General features: G+C 41.1%; 1 protein-coding gene across 9 annotated transcripts in view; it reads right to left on the reverse strand.

Annotated features, from left to right (window-relative positions):
* Positions 1-10,807, reverse strand: part of ZMYND11 (zinc finger MYND-type containing 11) — an 87,626-nt gene extending 76,819 nt beyond the window's left edge. For 6 of the 9 annotated variants that reach the window (XM_074358230.1, XM_074358229.1, XM_074358228.1 and 3 more), the window contains exon 1: positions 9,887-10,042. The gene's annotated coding sequence lies outside the window, so the exon portion shown is untranslated. Of the gene's footprint in view, positions 1-9,886; positions 10,043-10,284; positions 10,480-10,551 lie in introns of those variants that run through there. The other 3 variants (XM_074358223.1, XM_074358225.1, XM_074358224.1) reach the window with 3 other exon arrangements.
* Between the last annotated feature and the right edge of the window lie 7,186 nt (positions 10,808-17,993).

Here is a 17,993-nt window from a genome sequence, read left to right on the forward strand (position 1 = left end):
CTGGTGCCCCTAACCCCCATATTGTTCAAGAATCAACTGTACTTGCATATAAACACACATAATTAAAAATATTTGTTGCTATTATTTTGAACTATTATCTTTTAGATCAATTAAGAATAAGAAAAATAAGTTTATTTATCTTCACTTATTCATTCTTCATCACTTCTTTTTTCTTTATATAGACCTGAGTATCTGATGTATCATTTTCCTTCTAAAAAACTAACATCTGCTGCAAGGCAGTTGCAAAACTTGAACATTTCTTCTAGCAACAAATTCCATCAATGTTTGTCTGAGAAAGTACTTCCCCTTCACTTTTGAAGGACAATTTCACAGGGTACACAATTCTAGGTTGGTGAGTTTTTTTCCCTTCAATACTAAATATCTCATGCTTGCATGGTTTCTCGGAAGTCAGATGTAATTCTTATCTTTGCTTCTCCATAGGTAAGGTGTTCTTTTCTACTGGCTTCTTCAGGATTGTTTCTTTAAACGTCAGTTTTAGAGGTTTCTGCTGTCATCCCCTCAAGCTCAGACGTTCTTTCCTTAGCTGTCTCCAGCCTGTCAACGATCCCACCAAAAGCACTCTCCATTTCCATGACAGTAAGTTTGCTCTGTAGCATTTCTTTTTGATCTTTCTTGGAGTTTCCATTTGTTTCATTATTACATTACTTTATTACATGTCGTCTACTTTTTCCATTAAAACTCCTAGCATATGAATCAACTGCTAAAAAAATTTCCGTTCCTATCATTCCATTCCAACATCCCTGCCGCATGGACCCAGGTTTGGATGCTTATTCAGTCTCTTCCACCTGTTTTTGCCTTTGAGTATGGCTAGTATTTTTCTCTGGAAAGCAAGACATGATGCACTGGGTAGAAAGAACTGCAGCAAGGAGGCCTTTAGTACTGGGCTGGAGTTTAGTATTTGCCTTCGCCAGACAGTTAGGCTCCTGTAAAATAGTTTCTCAAGGGAGCAGGCCTTGTGAAGAACAGAATGCTCTGGCACATTTTAAACTGGTTCCTTTTCGTGAGGTGATTTTTCTCCGACACTCCCCTGAGAACCTGGTGGAGCTCCAGGAGGAAACTCTCACAAAAGTGGGAGGGGGCCCCAATGACTGGGTCCCCCCAGATTTTTAACTCAGTCTTGTCTACCCTGAGGCTCTGGCAATTTGCCTGTTGTATCCAGGGTTTCTTATCCCAGCACAGGTTCCTGTGGAGGTTTCCGCTGGTGCGTTTTGTTCAAGTAAGCTGTCATTATATCTGCCTTTTCTGTCGCTCCAGCTTTTGTGGCAGTCGTTTGTCCTGTGGCCTCACTTCTCTCCTGGATGCCAGAAGGTCTGTTGATCTTACAGCTGTTTGGTTCCTTACTTGTCATTAGGATAGAGTGGCGGCTTCTAAGCATCTTATATGCCCAATCAGGAACTGTGGAATTACTTTTAGAATATGAAATTAGAAGAAAATACAGGTTTTTTCCAAAGAGGCAATCAATTTTACTAGCACAATTTCCTGAAAGATTCCTTTCTTCTCTAATGAAATGTGACATATTCCTAAATCATATATTAAATTCTTATCTACACTATCATTAGTGTCTCTGATGAGTTTGGTCTTCTATTAGTATCCCACAATTTGATTATCACTTGTCTTCTTATTAGTTATTCTTAAGTTAGTTATAATTACCAAGTTGTATTGATTTATTACTCATTGTAGCTTATTTATTATAACAAATCACATATATAAAACCTGTAATTTTAATCAATTCCATGTTGTCACTGATTGCTATATAATTATCTCATATGTATTACCTGCCCAACATTTAATCCCTCCTTATGTCCTCAACAAATTCTACAATAAACTATACACTAAACAAACATTTATTGATCGAATCCACTCCCCAATAAATCTCGAGGGAAAACAAAAATAATAATAGTAGGGGGAAAAGGAATAAAGCTAGTCTATAATAATGGTATACGGTAGACTACTAGGTCTTAAGACGACTTACACTCCCTCAAGAACCTCCAAAACCATCTGTGCTGCCCACTTTCCGTATGTGACAGAGAAACAAACTTACAGGAGGAGTTCTAGATGATGCAATTATTAGACACAGACTTTAAAATAATTATGCTTGATATGTTCAAGAAATTAAAAGTTAATTCCAGGAGAGAACAAACAATAAAAAGAAGCTAAATGGGAAGTACAGAACCAAAAAACTACAGTAACTAAAGCATTCAGTGGATGAAGTTGACATCAGATTAGATGCAGATGGAAAGAGAATGAGTGACCCTAAGGATTCTTTTCATAAGAAAGTATCCAGAAGAAAGCATGGAGAAAAGAAGAGCGTAAGAGATATACGGATATGGATATGATAATAAGGCGTAACTTACATTTCACTACAACCCCAAGAAGAGAGTAAAGAAAAAACAGAGCAGAATTAACTCTCAAAGAGACAGTGGCTGATAATTTTCCATTACTGACAAAAGACATCAAGCCACAGATTCAAGAATCATTACCAGAAAGCAACACTAGGTTAATAAAAGAAAACCACACCTCAGCACATCACAGTAAAACTACTGATAAACAAAGACAAAACGGAAAAATATTTTAAGTAACCAGAGGATAAGTCATAATGTCTTCAAGGGAACAATATAATACAAACTGCAAGTTGACTTCTCAACAAAACAGAAGCCAAAAGATAACAAAATAATATCTTCAAAGTACTCAAAGACTACAACTTCCAATCAAAAACTCTGCCTACAAAAAAGTAAAATGAGTAAGATACAGTTTATATAAACCAATACTTTATCACCAGTAGTTCCACAATATAAAAACTAAAGATATTCCTCAGGCAACAGTAAAAGAATTCCCTATTAAAAGTCAAACAGCGAAAAGGAACTGAAGAGCAATGAAAAGGGTAGATATACCGGTAAATCTATTCCCAATTTATGGGTAAATATTCCTCTTGTAAGACAGTAACAATGACGTCTTCTAGGTTTAAAGTAACATACAGAATTTAAGTATGTGACCACAATAGCCTAACAGCATACCCATAATCGCCACTTCTATTCAACATTGTACAAGAGGACCTAGTCAGTACAATAAAGCAAGAAAAATAAGACACATACAAACTGGAAAAGAAAAATTAAAACTATCTATATTCAGAGATGATATGCTTCTATCTATAGGAAATCTCCCCAAATCTACAGATCAATTATTAAAATTAATAAGTGACTTCAATAATATTAGAGGATACAAGGTCTATATAGAATACTTGTTTCTGTACAGTAGTGACAATGAGCAAATTTAAAATTTGTTTAAGGTATTATTTACAATGTCACAGAAAGAAGTCAGATCTAGTAATAAATCTTACAAAAGATATGCAAGATCTCTATCCAGAAAGCCTTAAAACAGGCCTTAAAACATTGAGAAAAAATTTTGAAAACTCATTAATAGAAGAATATATCATATTCATAGACTAGAAGGTTAATATTGTAAAAGTGTCAATTATCACCCAAACTGATTTATAAATTCAGATCAATTCTAATCAATATTTTAGTGGATTTTTTGGGGGTATAAATTAACAAACTGATTCTGAAGTTGATATGGAAATGTAAACAGCCAGGAACAAATAAAATATGAATAATAAGTAACAAATAAGATATAATTGGAAGATCTGATGCAAGATTTCAAGACTTATTGTAAAGCTACAGTAATTAGTAAGACAGCGTCCAATAGGGACAAGAACAGTCATAAATTCATGGCAAGGAACAGAGAATTTAGACTCATGCATATATGGACACCTGATCTACGTGACAAAGATGGCATTGCAGAGAAATGGATTTAAGGTAACTCCATAAACAATGCTTGGAAATTAGATATCCCTAAGGGGGGGAGGGGTCAGTCAACCCTTACTACACACAACGAAATGAATTCTCCATAGGTTACAGATACAAACATAAGCTTCTAGAAGAGAATATAGTGGACCATTTTCCTGACCTCAAAATAGAAAAAGATTTCTTACACAGCATACATACAAATACTAAATTGCTAAATAGAACTATATTAAAATTAATTGTTCACAAATAGAGATCATTAGGACAGTGAAAATTAAAACATAATTTATACAATGGGGAAAGCACAGTCTCAGAAACTGGACAGCCACATGCAAAAGAATGAAACTGGACCACTATCTTATACTATACACAAAAATTAACTCAAAATGGATAAAGACTTGAACATAAGACCTGAAACCATAAAACCTGAAGAAAATATAGGAAGTAAGCTCAACAGACATCTGTCTCGGCAAGGATTTTTTTCTGACACCAAAAACAAAGGCAACAAAGGAAAATTGAGACTACATCAAACTAAAAAGTTTCTGCACAGGAAGCAAAACCATCAACAAAACAGAAAGGCAGCCTACAGAATGAGAGAAAATATCTGCAAATGATTTTTCTAATAGGGGTTTAATATCAAAAATACACAAAAACTCATACAACCCAACAGTATGTATCTAATTTAAAAATGGGCAGATGATCTCAACAGGCATTTTTCCAAAGATGACATACAGATAGACAGCAAGTACATGAAAAGGTACTCCATACACATATTAAAACAATGTTGTTTTCAAAAATCCTCAAGTAGTTAATATAGTAAAATCATAAAGTCCCAAAATAGAATGAATTTTAAATCATCAGTGTTAAGACTTCTAAAGCTATCTCAGCTCAAATAGATCAACTCACATATATTGTTCCATAGCACATGTACTTAATTTCTTATGTTACACTTTATTGCACTTGCTTCAGTAATCATTACCTAGCAAGTGTCCATTACATAGCAGTTTCAATAAATAACAATGTTAATTAATGAACTCAATATTTAAAATCTATTTACTATAAGAAAATATATTTTAACATGATCTTATGAAATAATTATGAACTAACTTGAACTATAAAAAGCATTTATTTAAAACAAGTTTACTATATTTAAATATTACTGAGTTTACAAAAAATTAAAAACTGTGTATAAGTCTGCAGCAACACACATTTATTCCAACTACTATATAAGAGGCTAAAAATATTCTTCTCATCTCTGAAGAATAGATGAGTCAATAAGATCCTTTAAAAGTGCTGGCATGAAACAGTATTCAATTACCTTTGACATTTCTATTAATCTTTGTCTATTTCTTAAATTTCACATAAAGTTAGGCAAACAATTAGCCATTTATTTATTGATTGAATAGAAAACATAGCCAACAATTACAATGAAAGATTAGCTAAATGTCTAAATATTTACTAGTTCCACATAAATTAGATTCTTCGTAAAACTGAGTTAAATACTTTAGCCTAACAATTTGCTAAATTTCCCTACTAAATACATAATGGACTATACAAATATTTTCTTATTTTCCAAGTAATTTTTTTTTTGGTTTTACATGTTATTTATTTGAATTTGTAAGTATTTTGATATTAAATATTGTACAGCATTTTCACAATACAAGCTACATGCACACCTAGTTTTATTGTTCTTCATGTTATAACCCTTCACAAATACTTTTTACAAATCGAAGGTTTGTGGCAACCCTGAATCAAGCAAGTCCATTGGTGCCATTTTTCCAACAGCATCTGCTCACTTTGTGTTTCTGTGTCACATCTTGGTAATTCTTGCAATTTCATTATTACTATGTTTGTTATGGTGATCTGTCATCAGTGATCTTTGATGTTACTATTACAACTCCCTGAAGCTCAGATGGTTAGCATTTTCCTAGCAATAAAGTATTTTTTAATTAAGGTATGTACTTTGTTTTTTTTTAGACATAATGCTATTGTACAGTTAACAGACTACATACAGTGTAGTGTAAACATAACTTTTATATGCACTGAGAAATCAAAAACCTCACATGACTTGCTTAATGTGACATCTGCTTTACCTGTGGTGGTCTGGAACAGAACCTGTAGTGTCTCTGAGGTATGCCTGAAAATAGCTTTCTACAAATTTTCTAAGTGGAGAATCAGTAACAGCAGGTTCACACACGAACAGAAAGATCTTTCCTTAAGGCAATACATATGTTCAAGATATTACATGATACTGCTGGCTATTTAGATTTGAATTTTTATTTCCCTCCCATTATGTTCACTTCTGTCACTTTACCCTTTATCACAGGGCTTCTTAAACTTTTATGTTATGTAGATCACAGCCTCTCAAAAAATTCCTAGTTCATCTACTTCTCGTTAGAGAATGCTGGGGGACTGGGGTGTGCTACCAGGAGGTGGAAACTTCCATAATTAAAAGGAAAAAAAGAGGGCAATTGTGCTTTTAAGATGATCATGTGTAGGATTTTTTTTTTTTTTTTTACAGTGGAACAGCACATACAAAGAATTCTGCACAATGGCTGAGACTTGGTAAACATACGTAAATTTTATCTTTCTTTTTTATCATGGTACTCATTTATGTTATAAACCTGTAAAAACCAAAAAATTTAAAAAATCAAGACCAAAGGACAGACCACTGATAAGGAGCACCTTCACCACTACTGACCTTCACAGAATCACTATACCAAAGCAGATTTAAATTGCTTTGGAATTTTGACAATGCCACTCAAAGTAACTGAAAGTTACCACATGAGAGATACAGGTAGAAATTAAACTCCCATCAGTTATTTTGTACTTCTTGTCAAAATTCCTAGTAAGAATGTTGGTTAGGGATTAGTTCCACAATGATCAAATGAAGAGGTGACAAGCGGTGTTTCTTCATTCAGAAAGTCTATCTGCTTCAAGCAAATATAAAACATATGTTTCAGGGTTACAGACAGGGTGACAGATGTGGGAAAAGAGAGAAATATTAACTTAAAACCAATGGTTAAAACAAGACCTCTTACACTGCGTACTTCAGTTACCTATATTCTTCATCAAAGATAAATAACAGCAAGCAGTTGCCAGGGCTGGGGGAGGGGGAGGGGGAGGTAGAGAGTTCAGTGTTTAATAGGCATGAAGTTTCAGGTTTACAAGAAAAGAGCTATGGAGGTGGGTGGTTGCATTAACAGTGTAGATGTATTTAATACCACTGAACCATACCCTTAAGATCGGTGTATTTTATGCTATGTATATTCAACCACAATTTTTAAAAAGTAATGATAAAAAGATCCTTAATATTGCATCAAGTAATACTGAGAAATATAACAAATACTTATTTCCCAAACTTCTGAGTTAACTAAAGTGGAAAAAGAGATTCAGAGGTATGTTACAACAGGTAAACAGCAACTAGTGAGACACGGCACGCTGCAATTTCAGAGCTTCATCTCTTTCCACGCTCGTTTAACCCAAACTGAATTTGACTCAACTGAACTGAAGTAGTCTAATGGTTTATGAGTCAAAAACCTTATGAGATAGGCACAAGTACTATCACCTCCTTTTTCAGATGGGGACACTGAGACCAAGGATGAGAAGTTTAAACAATTTGCCCCAAGTCACTTTGCTAGTAAAAGACAGAGGCAAGAGTCAGACCCAAAGCACCTGGCCTTAAACTCAGGTTGCTATGCTATCCCTCTAAGAGAATTACAAAATCTAATCATCCTGTAAAAAAAACTCAATGTTAAATCCAAGTTAAGGTTTCAAACAGTGAAAAGTTTACGTCTGAGTTTTCTCCTTAACTTTTTTCCAGATACATCTTCTTTGCTTAAGTGTTGTTCTCTACTAGGAGAATTTGACTGAAGAATGGTAAAGGTAGGTAAACAAAAGCTGACAGCAGGGGTTTCGGGCTTTAACCAGTAGTAGGTCAGCATTTGATACTTTATTACAAATGTTAAAATCCTTAATCAGCTTCAATTAGTGTCTTCATTTAGGTATGCTAAAAGGGTACACATGTTTTTATTGTACACTACCTAAATAGCACTCAAAGGAAAAAGGAGGTACTGCTACAAAATGAGAGTTGAAATAAACACGTCAATTCATGGAAACACACAAGATGACATCGACTCAAAGTACCAACATAAAGATATCCTAGGAATACTTCCTATGAACTAAGGAGATAATTTCAACATTTTAATTGATTTTTCTTTGTAAAGGTGGGAGCAGTTACATGTATGTTTATTGAAACAATTTGCAGCAGGTAACTGCAAAAAATAAACTGCTCTATTCACATAATGTAAAAGAGATTCGGTTTTCATATGAACATCTCTGGGGAGAATGTACCACATAAACGATAGAAATCCTTTGTGAACCATATATGGAATTAAGCAAGAAAAATATTTTATTGATTCTGTCATTATCGCATCCCACGTTTTCTGATTCTCTAACCTGGTCATCTTATACAGAAGAGTCCATCAAAATAAAAACCAAAACCAAAGACAAGGAAAATAACATGCATGTACAAAATTAGTATTTTATTTCCTGCTGGTACAAGTTAGAATTCAGAAAAGTCACAAAGGTGACCTAGCTTACCAGAAAGCACTCAAACTTTTAAAGTACAACCAAGACTCTCTCCCTGATAACCTCAAACCATTAATTAGAGTCAATGACCCCAAAATCTGAGGTTATGCATCCCATAATTACAAAGCTACAACTACTACATTTCTTGTTTAAAAGAAAATAAGTAAACATTTTACTTTCTGCCTTTAAACAAAGAGACTAAATCATTTTTAAGCAGCCTCTTGCCTCCACAGGACACCGCTTACTGTAGGGTGCAGAACACCGGGGTGAGGCAGACCAGAGGCCCCAGAACCTAACCCTCAGGGAGTCCAGTGGGCCTCTAAAAATCTGACCCAAGCAGGCACCTCCAACCTTCAGGCACCCATTCCTTAACAACGTACCTGCTTGAGCTCACAGACACATGGGACCCAGGGTACTATGTACACACCCCATAGGCACACACGGGGCACCATGGACACGCAGTATGGAACACCGCATCACGTGCCCACACCAGGCACTATAGACAACCAGGTACCACGCGCACATCAAGCATCATACCACTACCATATACAGCTCCAAGCACCAAAAACACACCAGGTATCATGCATGCTCCCACGGTAGCTAACACGAGGAACTATGGTCACACCAGGCGCACACTGGGCACCACGGACACACAGCATCGAACATCATCCACACACCGGGCACCATGCCCACACGGTATATAATAACCCTGAGCACCAGGGACACACGGGCTATCACGCCCCCATCGTTCATAACATGGGGCACCACCGACACACCATGAGCGCCTCCACAGCTGGGCCAGAAAGGCGTAAGGGGGCAGTCCACGCGGAAGTTGGGGTCCCTGGCCGGCCTACTGGGCCCCAACTTAACAGCTCCGACGAGACCGGTGGCTGACACGCAGGCGGTCCTGGGGGTCTGGGAGGACCCGCCAAGGAGGCAAAGGCCTCGCTGCCGCCCGGCCCCGGGGACCGAGCCTCGCCTGGGCTCTTGGGGACCGCCCTGCCCGGCCGCGGTCATCGCCCCCAACAACGAGATGCCACTGCAGACGCCCCCACAACCCGGACACTCACACGGCCGCGCTCCGGCGGACCCCGACCCCGACCGCGGGCCCCGAGGCCTGGCCGCGCGTGGAGGGCCGGCCCGGCGGGCGGCGCTCACGCGACTCCGCGGCTTCACAGCCCGAGCAGGCCCCGCGCGGTCCTCCCCCTGCGAGGCCTCCTCCGCCTGCGGGGCCTCCCTTCACGGGCCGGCCAAAGGCGGGGGGCGCAGCGGGACCCCCGAGCCCCGCAGGCCCCGGCCCGCCGCAAACAAAGCTCCGCCGGCCACTGGGCGCCGTTCGCAGGAAAGCGAGCCGCGGTCACGCCCGCGGCCCGAGGGGCTGCAGCCGGGCCCGGGCGCCACAAAGCGGCGGCGCCCACGCCTCGGACGCCCGCGCCCGCGCCCCCGCCCCGCCACCGCGGCCGAGCTTCTCCCACCATTATGCTCCGGTCTTCTTCGCCGTCGCCGCCGCCGCCGCCGCGCCCGGCCCTCCCCCTCCGCGCCCGGCCCGCCGCCCGCGCCGCCTCCTTCCCGCCGCCGCCGCCGCCTCCTCCGGACCTGGGCCGGCGGGGCGCGGGGGGGCTGCCGTCTCCCGGCCTCCCCGCCGCCCGCCCCGGCTGCCCGGCCTCCCCGCCTCCGGTTACGCGGGCCGGGCCTCCTCCCCGCCGCCCGCCCCGGCACCCCGGCCTCCCCGCCTCCGGCTCCGCGGGCCAGGCCTCCTCCCTGCCACCCGCCCCGGCTCGGCGCCTCAGGGGCGCCATGTTTACAAGCCTCCACCACAGAAACTCGCGAGCGCCGGCCGAGAGAAGCGCGGTAGCCCCGCCGCCGCACTTACGGGGTCTCCTCGCCGAGCGGCGGGCCGGGGCCGGGGCCAGGGGCGGAGTTGGGGCGCCGCCACCGGGAAAGTTTGCGTCCTGCGAGGCCGCGGCGCCGCTCACATGCCGGGCTGCGCGGGTCGGCCGCTCGCCGACCCGGCCTCCTCGCCGCCCGCCGCCCCCGGGCTTTATTGTGTGGCCCTCCGGGCCCGCCGCGCTGCGGGCTCGGGCCCGGGCTTGGCGCGGGCTCCCTCCCGGCCCGGCCCGCCGTGCACGCCCACACCCACCTTCCCTCCGTTCTGTGCTCCGCGCCTCTCCCCAAATTTGAGCATATTCTCACATATCCACACATGCACTTCATATCAACACACACGTGAAGGCTACGTACGTGCGGGCACGCGGGAGCCGGGAGCCGAGCGCACAAAGATCCGGCGCCCGCAGCATCGTCCGCTCGGACCCGCGGCTGCGGGCGCTGCCCGGCCGACGCCTGCCGCCGCGCGCGGTGCGCCTGCCGAGAGTCACCGCCGGATGGCCAAGTCTTGGACAGGCGTTAGGTTGTAAATAAGCAAAATCGGGGAAATGGTGTTAGTACCTTATTAATTCTGTCTTCAGAAAGCATTGAGGGAACATGAATTCCTCAGTCCATACACAACAAATAGGACTTCAGAAAGAACGGACCACCCACTATCGTTTTGGCAAAAACGCTACCAATTTGTGTAAGGCGAAGGGAGTTATCTTTTTTAGTTTATAATTCGAAATCTAACCAGAGAAGATCTCAATATGTGGTTTAGGAACGTCTCAGAGATGAACATACTTCTCTATACATTTCACGTGTATTCCCTAATGACCTTTCTCCACTGAGAGTTTGGAAGGAAGACCCACCAGCCAAAATTTGTTACCCTAATTTTCATTGGACACGTATACCTGAAAATCAGTGCGAAGACACTTGTCCAAGAAATTTTGGGATTCTAATCCAATTCATCAATCTTTCATAACTATTCTCTAAGACTAAGTTAGAATTTAGGAATGGGTGGTACTTGAATTGGAGTCTACGATTTACACCGGTCAAAGAAAGTCTTTCACGGCCCTGGTTCAGATACATCCTAGAGAGGTTTTGGTTATCTCAAGAGACATCACAAAATAATTTTAACTCATGTTAATTTTGTGGTTAAATATATGCCATTGAAATCCAGCAAAGGGGTTAAAGGGTGTCAGAAAAAATCCAGCCATGCCTGGTTTAAATGCTGAACCAGGAATTCTAATAATGAATCATCTTTTTTAAAGTCATCTATAAAAAAGAAGATTGCATGATTGTATATATTTCACGGAGACCACTCAAGCAAAACATCATATAGGTATAAAAAGAAACATCTTAGGAAAGAAGTGACTGCATAACTACACTTTTCTCCAATTAAATGTTTTAGGCATCGCTTTAATTTTTGTACCCAGAAACCCTCTCTCATTCTACCTGGGATTTGCCTGGAATTTAACCTTTGGCTCTATTTTCCCTTCAGAACAGTTTTATTTACCTCGTTTTCCCCTCAGCAGAGTGAATATGGGGCAGGGAAGGTATGGTCTGGTGCCCAGTAATTTGGGATTGGGAGCTGAGGGGAGATTCAGAAGACCCAGAAGTTTATTTCCATACAACTTAGATTATACCATGAATTATTCTGCCAAACTGTAGAGAGAGGGCAAGGAACTGAGGTGCCAAGGAAAGAGGGAGAAGGAAGAGCGGTGGGCAGTGAGGATTGGTTTGCACCCACTTGGCCATGTTTCAGAGGTTTAGCACCACCCAAAGAAGAACCCACACAGCATCCCTAATTCTTCCCTAACCCCAGCCAACACTGGACACTTAATTCCTGATTGGACCAGCATATTACATATTCCAGATCCTGCTTTAAAAATACTATGTAAATAGAGAAGGCATGGATTATTCAACAAATCAGCGTCAAATTTTTGTCTCTCAAAAAAAAAAAATCATATTCTTACCTTACACTCCACACTTTAAAATAATCCAAATGACTTAAATAATGCAATTTTAGAAACTGAAAATCATTTGTCTAAAGGTTGAAGAAAATATAGGTGAATATTTGTTAAGATTAGGATGGGGGAAGATATCCTAAGCTCTAAAGCAATAATTTGTATCAGAAAATAAAAAAGTGATAAATTCAACTGTATAAAAACTCATAAATCCTATATGTCAAAAACAAATATAGACCTATTTCAAAATATGCCCATTGGGGTTATAACTTTTACACTTTATTGCACAGTTTCTTCAAATCCGCCTTTTCCCACTTCTTACATAATGAGGACCAATTCAGACTGTTTTAGGACTGGCTTAGAGAGGGCCACTTCACAGATGCATACAGTTTAGGGTCTCCTGCTAAATTCCCATCTCAGAGTGTTCCTGGTTCACTAGTATGTAGCAATAATAAGCTCATGGGTGTGCTCCTGAAAGGCTTTGCTTTTATTTGTTGCATTTGCTGTTAGTTAGGTTTTATCTTTCTGTTTTGCATTAAGGGTTGAATTACACAAACATTGAGTACTGTTTGTATGCTCTGTTTGAAAACCTACAGAATACCTATGAAAAACCTTCAGGGATGCAGATGAACAATGCATTATACAGACATCAGTGAATAGAAATTGTTATGTTGTGTTATCATAACTAATGTGAACTAGTGAAGTAAAATAGGTCCATTTCAATGACATTTGGTGTTTTTCATTTACGGGGACTCAGGAATATACATCACTTTTCTAATTTAAAGTGATAGTGACTGCATTTTCAACTTACAAGAATGGTTTTTCAATAACAAATTACCCTTATAAGGTGATGAAGACTGTACAAGTGAAATTAAAAGGCAAACAAGCTGGGGGAACTTATATTATATTTGTATAATATATATACATGACATAAGAACTAGGGTAACAGTCTTCAAATATAAAAGGCTACATCACATCAGTAACATAAATACTACAGACACCACCAAAAAAGGGAACAAACCATGGATAATTTACAAAGGAAGAGATTAAATTACTCATGAATATTGACAAATGTTCAAATTCCCTAGTAATAAAATGACAAAATAACACAACACTGCTTTTTTCGGAGGGCAGAATTCTTCTTCAGTGACACTGCTATTGAGGGTCAGCGAGATGGTCACTTTCATACACTACTGATAGGAAATTGAACTGGTACGAATGCTCTTGAAACTTCAGAGTCTTAAAACCATTTGTATCTTGCAGCCCAGACATCCACATTGCAAAACCTCTCCTAAGGATATCATCTGAAAGACGGGCAAAAATGTATGCACAGACTGTTCCTCCCAGCTTAGAAACCTTCAGTGGTTTTCTCCTGCATCTTGTATCATATCAAACCCTGATCTTTGGTTTACAAGGCCCCTGCCTACCTTCTAACTCTAACTTCATCACACATCTCGCTCCTGCCTCACTGGCCTTTGTCCATCTCAGGATGGCGCAAGTTCTGTTGCCTCCTGGAACGTTCTCCCCCACTGCCCTGGGGGTAATCCTGCTCACTCTTCAGGTGTCTGTTCAGTTGTCACTTCTTCCAAAAGGACCGTCCTGAGCCCCAATCTAAATTGTCCCTCGCTATTTTCCTCCATAAAACAAGGTTATTTGTAATGATGTATTTACCTTAGTGTTTACAGACTAACAAGAGGATTTGTTCTCCATAGCACACCCAGACACCCGATAAATATGGTTAAATGGGAAAATGCCACAAACAAATTGGTAGTGTCATAGCACTTGTGAGGATCTATCAAGATATATGTACTTTGCTTTTAAGTAGCATAATACCAGTGTCTCTCTCACTCAAGTATTGTAGTCCTTCTCAATGCATATTAATCAAAATTACATGTCATTTAGATCATGTTATACTTAGGTTAATAACTCAAGGCTTTGGGGTAAAGGATCTTGTAAATGCAGGTCTCTCGAGCCCCAGGGAGAGCCGAGTGACGTCCTCTCTGGCCATGTATGCCCGAGTGCGTGTGAGTGTTTGTGTGAAACAGAAGATGTATACATACCTGAGGTGATGTTTCTGAAGCAGATTAATACGCTTTTCTCTTTGCATTTCCACGCACAAGATCCCTACTTAGCCCAAAGCATCCACGTACCATGGAGGGCATTAGGATTGGCGCAGCAAGAATTTATATGGAAAATTGATGTCAAGTGGCTGACACCCCAAACAAGACGTGCGAATCTGCAGCAGGACGAAGGGCTGCAAGCAAGGCTTTGTTAAGGGATAGCACAACTCTCTAAATCACTTTTTCTCCTTCTTTAACATTTTTAGAAACAAGTCTCATAGCAGACCTGAACTCCACCATCCAGGGTCAGGGCCGGGATGAAACTGGGGGAGGGAGGAGGCAGGAAGTTGGTAGTGAGGTGTATAACTGTTCAGGATTAGGCGTTTTTTTCCCAAGTATTTTGAAGTCAAAAATATTTGTCACTCAGAATTATTTGATGAATTAATGAATGAAATATATCACATTGTTTTTGTAATATCAATAAAATTAAGTGAAAATAAGATAAAAATCCAGCATTAGAAACTGTTAATTGGAAAGGAATATAAAAACATGTATGCTAATGAGTTCCATTTTCTTAAATGACGGAAATACTGTGGAAGAAAATGTTAACAATGTATATTTCGTTGGGTTACAAATATCTTCTTTTTTAAAAAAATTTTTTTTCATAATTAGGAAAAACCTTACTAATAATAGTAACCTAAAAGAGTGCTTGTTCTGCGTGTATTGAACAACACTGTGTCTTCCTTACTTGAAATAATATATACTTTTCAGAAGTCTAACTGTAAAATTAAGTTGCATAAAATCTTGTTTTGCATTGATTTCTTTAGTTAGCGTATAGAGAGATTTTTGTGGCTACAATCTAGCCATAGCTCACATCCCAAAATTTATATAAAAACCCCCAAAATATAACTATCAGACAATTGAAGCTAATAAAAACGAATGTTAAAATGTGTGGGTAGTTATCACAGAAGCAGATCACCTTAAGAAAATGTGTTATCAATGAGACTAAATCCTAACTTATATAAAATGAGTATAAGTAATTATTACTGCACACTCTTTATATTGTCACAATCACAAGGCATGGAAGCCTACCTGGATACTCACTGTAGAAAGCAGACAAAGAGCAGTGGAGAGGTGTCCTCAGAGACAGCACCTCTGAGATCTCTGAGAAACCCCAGGGCCCAGTAGCACCCATTTTGAAAAACACCAATCCAAAAAAGGAGAGTCAAGGAGTGAAGATTAGTCTGTGTTCAATAGGATAAAACATAGGTTTGCAGTGTGAGATATTACCACAAGCAATCAGTTGCTAGTAGTGAAGTGTGAACTGTTGCAAATGACTATATATGAGTGTAAACTGAAGGTTATTCCTGGTTAATCCATTTGCCTTTAGAGATGCTTCCTGATGGGAGAGAAAGGTATGGAATGAGAACTCGCATCCATGGGAATGTGTGGCCTAGGTGAGTGTCATCTCTTGCATGTGCTACAGCACCCCCCCCCCCGGCACCCCCTAAGCACACACAAAAAGAGGGTAAGAACCATTAATGAATAAAAGAAGAAAAGTGAGGCTGGTGGCCTTGGAGCTGAGTGGCAGTATCTCAGGGGTCAATAAAGTGTTTTCTAAGACTGAACTTTGCTTTTACAGACTTCCTTTGATTTCATTCCATACCTTTCTGACTTCTGATTGGATTTTTCCATAGTCTTTTGTATTACATATTGATATTTTGGATATGAATATAGTTTCTACCTTCTCTAAAGGTAAATTAGCATTCTGGTATAAAGTACTATAAAATGAGTTTAGTTAGTGTTGCCTAATTGCTTGAATTCTGGATGAATAAAAATCACATTTTTGAAACTAGAAAGTTGTGGCCCAAACCTTGGAATGGCAACTGCCACCCCCTGAAGTCACCATCCTCTGGGCTCGGCCTGAAGCAGGCACTGTGCGTATTTTAACTTGAGAAGCTTCCAGTATAAAATAAGAGCTCCGTTTCTATGGAAAGCACAGTTCCCCACCAAATGAGTGGCTGCTTGGGACAGCGCAGGTCGCGCCTTCCACTCCCAGCCCTGGGTCTGAGCGCCAGGCTCAGGCATTCCGTCAGGGGTCCCTGCATGTGGCTCCTGAAACTCCTCTCCTGTCCGTGAAGGTGGAGCACCTGCTCACAGTGGGTCCTTCCACAAGCTGGCTAACACGCTTCAGGACATTCAAAGGAAAGCAGGGTCCTGTCTTTCTCCGGCAGCTCATCACACAAGATGAAAGAGTGTTTGTCTATGTGTGTTTCCTTTTTCTCTCCAAAGCTGGAATCCTAGACCTTTGTCTCTCTTCTCTAGCATGACATAACAGGAAGAGCATGGGCCCTGTTATCTCAGCACCTGAGTTCAAATTCCAACTCATCGTGAAAGTCTGAGGAAGGGGTTTCACCCTCTGAGGCTCAATTTCCCTGTCTGTCAGAAGCATGGGTTTTTGACCTCAGATTGCTTGGATTGGAATCCTGGCTCTAGCGTTTTCTAGCTGTTGGCCTTGGGCACGTTATTTACCAATTTATGTCTCATTTTCTTCATGTGTAAAATAGGGATGATACTATTATCCTATTTCTTAGAGTCATTGTGAGGACTGAATGAGAAAACGCATGTATAGTTCTCCTAATAGTGCCTGAGTGGAATAACTGCTTCATAATTTATAGACACTGTTGTTATTGTCGTCCATAAAGTGGGGAAAATTATACCCACTTCACAGGGTGAAGACTGATATTAAGTGAGCTGAAAAATGTAAAACGTGCTCCCTTTCGCCATGACCCCAGGGCTGGGCACAGAGGACAATAAAAGCGAGGAAACCCGAGTACCAAAGGGCATCAGCAGGGTAAATGACAGATGCCGCCCCACTTCCACCCTCGGCCTCACCGGCCCTGCAGGTCTACCGACCAAGCCCCAGAAGGGGTCCTGTGTTTCTGATCTCCCAAGTCCACCCTAACAGCCATACAGAAGCAGAAGGTTAAATCCGGCCTGCATAGACCCCAGCAGCCACTTTCCTTAGCGTTTCCTCCATCTAGTTACAGAGGGCCGGCTGCAACTTCTCCAGGCCTCAGTTTTCTCCTTTGTACATGAAGGTGGTTTACTCGCTGCCTTTTCGGGTTTTCATTGGCAAGAAGGTTCTGGCTCTGGGATCTCCAGTGCCACCCTCGCGTCTGTTCCTGGAAGTCCTGCTGTCTCTGCTGTTCTGAGGACCCCCAGGAAACCTTGTTTATCAGACACTCTTTCTGTTCGTGCACCCTTATTCTCGTCACCCCTGGTTTTCCTTCTTTTTTCCTCCATTCTGGTTGGTTTATTTTGGGGGGGGGGTGTAAAATGATGCTTGGCCTCTGCACAGACACCATTAGATCTGTGGGCTCTGGGTGGAAGCCTCTCTCCTCCTTCTTCATCTACACACAGAAAACACCCAAAACACACACCTACACCCTTAAGTACCTCCTCCAGTCTCTCTTCAGGGATTCCTTCCCAATATCATCTCACTTTTTAGGGAGGACAGAATTTAGTCCCATTCTATACCATCATCTTATGAAGAATTGTGTAGTGAGTTTATGCTAAAATAGGATCGCCTGCACGTACCTGTTATCACTGAGGGTTACACACTCGGTAATAGCAGATGAACACATTTGATCACATGGAACTATGAACAGAAGGTCCTTTCAGTGCAT

This window comes from Camelus bactrianus, chromosome 35 (assembly GCF_048773025.1).
Source record: "Camelus bactrianus isolate YW-2024 breed Bactrian camel chromosome 35, ASM4877302v1, whole genome shotgun sequence".
Lineage (NCBI taxonomy): Eukaryota > Metazoa > Chordata > Mammalia > Artiodactyla > Camelidae > Camelus > Camelus bactrianus.